Consider the following 6,208-nt stretch of genomic DNA (forward strand, 5'->3'; position numbering starts at 1 on the left):
GGTCACCAATTAATTTAAAATACACAAAGTGATCTACTTTGCTTCTGGTGAAGCCAAGTCCCCGTATAAATGTATCAAATTTCTGATACCACATCCTTGGTGACTGTTTTAACCCATACAGAGACTTCTTTAACTTGCATACCAGTTCTTTCTTACCCTTCACCGCAAAGACTTCAGGTTGCTTCATGTAGATTTCCTCTTCCAGATCCCCGTGAAGAAATTTTGTCTTCACATCCATCTGTTCTACCTCAAAATCAAAAGCAACAGTAATAGATAAAAGTAATCTAATGGAAGTTACCTTGGCAATAGGAGAAAAAATATCACCAAAATCAATTCCTGGCACCTGGGAATAACCTTTTGCTACCAACCGAGCTTTGTGTTTCTCCACTTTTCCTTCTACATTTGTCTTCTTTTTGAACACCCATTTGCTGCTAATGGGTTTCCTTCCAGCCGGCAACTCCACCAGATCCCAAGCCTTATTTTTGTGCAAAGATGCCATTTCATCAACCATGGCCTCTTTCCAGAGTTTTCCATCCTCTGAATCCACTTCTTCCTTCACAGTTCTGGGATCATCATCAGTAACAGACAAAGCAAAATTTGAACAGAAAGTAGATGGACTATACCTTTCAAGCTGCCTTCTTTCTCAAACTGATCTTCTCACACCCAGAGTTTGTGGCTCTTCATCTTTTGATTCCTCCTCTATAGTAGAGTTTGATTCTTCCTCCTTAAGCTCAAACTCTATCTTCTTAGGTTCCTTTGGTTGGACTTCATATTTAATAACATCTTTTACCTCTCTGAACACCACATCTCAGCTGTACACAACCTTCCGTGTGACTGGGTTCCAAAGCTTATAACCCTTTAAACCATCCTTATACCCAATAAAGATGCACTTTTTAGATTTACTATCCAACTTGGTTCGTTTCTCCTTTGGAACATGTACATATGCATCACATCCAAATACCCTCAGATGTGAAAGAGAGGGTTTCTTACCAGTCCATACCTCTTGTGGAGTCCTATCCTCCAACGCTGATGAAGGTGACCTGTTGACCAGGTAACATGCAGTATCCACCGCCTCTGCCCAAAATTCATGTCCTAACCCGACACCACTGAGCATGCTTCTTGCCCTTTCCATCAACGTCTTATTCATTCTTTCTACAACTCCATTTTACTGAGGTGTATATGGAGTAGTCTTCTGTCGTTCTATACCACATTTCTTATAGAATTCTTCAAATTGCTTGCTGCAAAACTCTCCACCATTATCTGTCCTCAGCACCTTTATCTTCTTCTCTGTCTGATTTTCCACCGAGAGCCTTAAATTCTTTAAACCTGTCAAAGGCTTCAGATTTCTTCTTAAGGAAATATATCCATGTATTCCTTAAGAAGTCGTCTATAAATGATACATAGTACACAGACTTACCCAGTGATGGAACCATCACAGGTCCAAACACATCACTGTGCACAAGTTCTAATATATGTTTTGCCCTCTTACTACCAGAGGGGAAACTCACCCAATTCTGCTTTCCATATACACAATTTTCACAGAAATCAAAATCCAGAGAGCTATTACTCATACCTTCTACCATGACTTTACCATGAAGTATTCAAAGGCCCTTCTCTCCAATATGTCCAAGCCTTTGATGCCACAACATGGTCTTCTCTCTAGAGACCACTAGATTTTCTGCTCCACTTTCAGGAACCACAAAACTGTTGCACCGGTCAATAACAATGCTACCTTGCAGCTTGTACAGAGTTCCAATTCGAACTCCCCGTATCAATACCAGTGCTTCCCAAACCATTTTGAAGGTATCCTTCTCGAACACTGTTTTTACGCCTGGATCACCCAGGTTTCTTACAGAAATTAGATTTCTGGCTAATGCAGGAATATGGAGAACACCCGGAAGTGTTTTAACCCTTCCACCTTGCAACTTCAACTTTACTTTTCCACAACCAATGATTGTAGCCTTCCTGTCATCCCCTAAGAAGACATCACCACCATCATATTTCTCATACTCGCAGAACCACTCTCTATGGGGAGTGAAGTGAAAGGATGCACCTGAGCCAATCAACCATGCCTCATGATCTACATGTGTACTTGAAGAAGCCAAGTACACATCCCCACCTTCATCTGAGGTGGTTTTCGCCTCTGCAAAAGGAGCCTCATCAAATCCCTTTCCTTTGTCAAGAGCTTCAGATTTACAGTCCCTTTTGAAGCGGCCTTCCTTTCCGCATTTCCAGCACACCACCTTTACAGGTTTTCCTGTAGATTTAGATCTCCCTCTAGATTTAGATCTCCCACTTGATGACTTATTTTTGTTTATGTTCTGGGAATGTCCTTGTATAGACAAGGCAACACCATTCTGGCTCTTCATATTTTTCCGTCTCATCTCCTCCGTCAGCAAGGATGAGACTATTTCATCAAACTGCAAGGCAGTTGCATTGCTACCTATTGCAATAACTAGACTATCCCACGATTCTGGTAGAGAACACAATAAACTGATGCACTTATCTTCATCTGAAATTTTAATATCAACAGATGCTAACTGACTTACCACAGTATTAAATGTGTTCATATGCTCTGTCACCGAGTCTCCATCTTTCATCTTCAGGTTATACATCTTTTTCCACAGGAATAGTTTATTCACCAGAGACTTAGATTGGTACAAAGTCCCTAACTTGTCCCACAAAGCCTTCACTGTAGCTTCCCCTGATACATTCAGCAATACTGAATCTGAGACACACAATTGTATTGTGCTCTTTGCCTTCCGATCCAACTTCTTCCATTCTTCATCGAACACTCCCATTGGTTTAGTACCCGGATCTACCGCAATCCACTGATCTTTATCCACCAACAGATCCTCCATCTTGAGTTTCCACAACTCAAAACTCTAACCATTAAATTTCTCAATCTCTATCTTTCCATTGCTCGCCATCTTCTTTCACCACCAGAATTGATCTCGCAGATCTCCCACTGAACAGGGTCTACCACAGGCCTGAGCGAAACCCCTCAGCAACAAAGGCGTCCCCTTGAAGCCAAAACTACTCTGATACCAAATGTAGGTTTTAACCCCGTACAGAAATTACCTGCATATGAATTCTAAAATATAGAAAATAAACAATGCAAGAGCATAACACATATACACAGAGATTTTCCCTTGGATCCCAAAATCGGGACTACCAGTTTGATTTTTCATTATGTTCCTTTCAATGTTATAATACATATTTATACATGCCAAAGCATCCAATACCATGGATCGAAAACCATCGCGTCCAATACCATGGACCGAAAACCATTGCATCCAAAAACATGTCCAAAAATCATACACAAAACCATAGGTGGGTCCGCCCATCCTAACATAGGGTCCAAAACCAAAATTTTCTGGGGCGCTGCCCTGGACCCCATAAAGTGGGGTTACGGGTATGCCTCAAACCCCCTATGACTCCCCCCACCCCTTCCCCCCCGCTACACAATCGGCGCAACGAAGGGGGGCTCTACCCCCCTCTAACCCCCCGGTTAACTACGTGGTCTAGTCGTGGAAAGAATATAACACAACCCAACAGAAACCCAGTTAACCACATCACAAGCCACACGTGATTTTCCATATCATCATATATCCAAGTGTTCCTTTTCTCTTGATTGAGGATTTTGTATTTAACTGTAGATTCCCTTGTTATTTGTGTACAAGGAGGGTAGGCATTTTGCAAGCATAGAGAGCTAGTTGAAAATGAGGTCGCACTCTTGACCTTGGATTAGTAAGCAAGATTGGATCATACATCTATATTCTCGTAGTTTGAATATCATAAATTAAATATTCAAAGAATGGTTTGTTGAACACCTTTATTTTAGGTGTTGTCTACCAAGCTTTGGCCACGATGGTTAAAAATGGCGCGAATTTGGCAAAAAAAATTATTTACAAAAATTTCTCTTGAATTTTATCAAAACATTTCATCAAAATTTCAATCATTTTCTAGACAAATTTAAAGGAGAGGTTGACTTTTATTTTAGGCTGAAAATAAATAGCCTGCCAATGGGTATTAAATGAGTGGGGTTGTATATGCTCATTTTTGGATTTTGGCAAGCCAGTTATCAAACATGTGCATATACATCCCCAACGCATTTAATGCCAATTAACCATCTATATATTTGTTACCCTTATTTTATACTTTATGGGTTAGTTATAAAAATGTGCATGATATGTATTAATTAATAGCAGGATATATTCAGTTTTTCATTGACTTGCTATTAGTTTTTCTTGGACTAAAAAAAATTAAAATCTATCCAAAGTTTAACATCATGAAATAAACTTATTATTTTTAAATAAAATTAATTTATTTCTATTTATTTCAAGTATGATTGGTTGAAAAATATATAAAAATAACATGTGTACAATTTGTACAACTCTCATTATATTAATCTATACTTTAATGACATGACATGTGTATTATAATATGAGCATTATATAAAAAAAATTCATCATTCAATATTAAATAAATAATTATTAACTTGTTATTGTTCTCTTCAATGTCAATTATATATATATAACTTTTATTTACCAAAAAATGTTTAATTATATTTTAAAAATTAATTAAAAAAAAATTAAACAAATATTCATATCTCATTTTACAATTTTATTATTGTTTGGAGTATATACAACACATCATGACATTAAAATATATTATTAAACTAAGTGGTAGGGAACACTAGCTATACGGCCTTGTTTTATACTTTTTCGGCCAATAAATTAAAAAGACTGCATAATAATAACTTTCACGTAAAGTCCTCGAAAGTTTAATATTCATAAATTTTGTTTTATACTTTTTCGACCAATAAGTTAAAGAGACCGCATAATGACAACTTTCATGTGGAATCCTCGAGAGTTTAATATTCATAAATTTTATTTAAAAGTATTTTGTGTCGATGTTTTGACACGAAAATGCTTGGATTTCTAAACCTCCATTAGTGTGACATGAAGGTTGGCTGGGAATTGGTTAGTGTTATCATTACATTTACAGCCGTGACAAAAAAATAGTAAAATAAGGCCGCATAACTAGGGTTCCTTGCTTCTTAGTTTAATTATTGAACTTTGAAATATATAAACTAGCTCCCAAATTTGAACAAGGACTATAGCGTAGCTACTCTAGGTTAGTTTAGATATAGTTAAATTGGAGTAAAAAACAATAAAGTTGAAAAAACAATAAAGACATCCAACTTTATACTAATAAAAATTACAGTTAAAATAACAAGATAATTCATGATTGCATTATATTTGGCTAAACAGAGATAATACTTTGTGGATGTTTTTTTTTATAAACTTTAATATCGTATTTATTAATTTAAATCTATTATTTGTGTAGGTCATAGAGGAACCACACTAGGAGAATGAATGTGATATATATAGTTTGTAAAATATATTGTATCATGAATATACCTCTAAAACATTTTTTGATTAGCCAATAAAATAAACCATGGACATGGTCATGTATATATTTTAATTTTCTCCCCTTTTTTTATTTGGTGAAAGGGAAAAAATGTGAAAGCTAAGAAAAATAACATAATAGATGGAGGGGAAATAATTTTTAACATCATATATCATCTCATAAATACTCACCCCTTGTCCATTAAACTATCAAGGTTTTGGGTAATGACATTCTTTTTTAGAAAAGAGTAATCAACAAATCAAGAGTAAAACTTCATTTTAACATGATGTTAAAATATTTTATGTTTGGCATGATCTCCATGGAAGTTATAAAATCTAAATTTATAAAATCTCTAAAAATATATTATTGATTTAAACTATTTTAATTTGAGATGATCACCATTAAATTTATAAACCTCAAAACCCTATAAAGAGATATTATTGATTTGAAGTAAATAAGTTGTATAACATAACCAACCATTGCATATAAACAAAACTTTACATTATAGTTGCCATTTTCCGAATAAATGATCTCAATTTATTAGGAAGTAGATATATGGAAAAAACAAAGGATACCTGTACATACGCTATTTACTTGTCAGCATTTATGATGGTGACGTTAGCATTCACAAGCCTCAGATAACATTAACAATAAAGAAAAGCATTCACAAGCCTCAGATAACATTAACAATAAAGAAAAAAAATGATGATTGGGAAATTTTTAAAATAAAATTTTAGATTGAAATTATAAAGTCGTAAAAGAAAGTTACATTCATGAATGAGTATAAAAAGGT

The sequence above is a fragment of the Pinus tabuliformis genome, chromosome 3_1 (assembly GCF_031772625.1).
Source record: "Pinus tabuliformis cultivar Carrire ecotype Pingquan chromosome 3_1, CPIR1, whole genome shotgun sequence".
NCBI lineage: Eukaryota > Viridiplantae > Streptophyta > Pinopsida > Pinales > Pinaceae > Pinus > Pinus tabuliformis.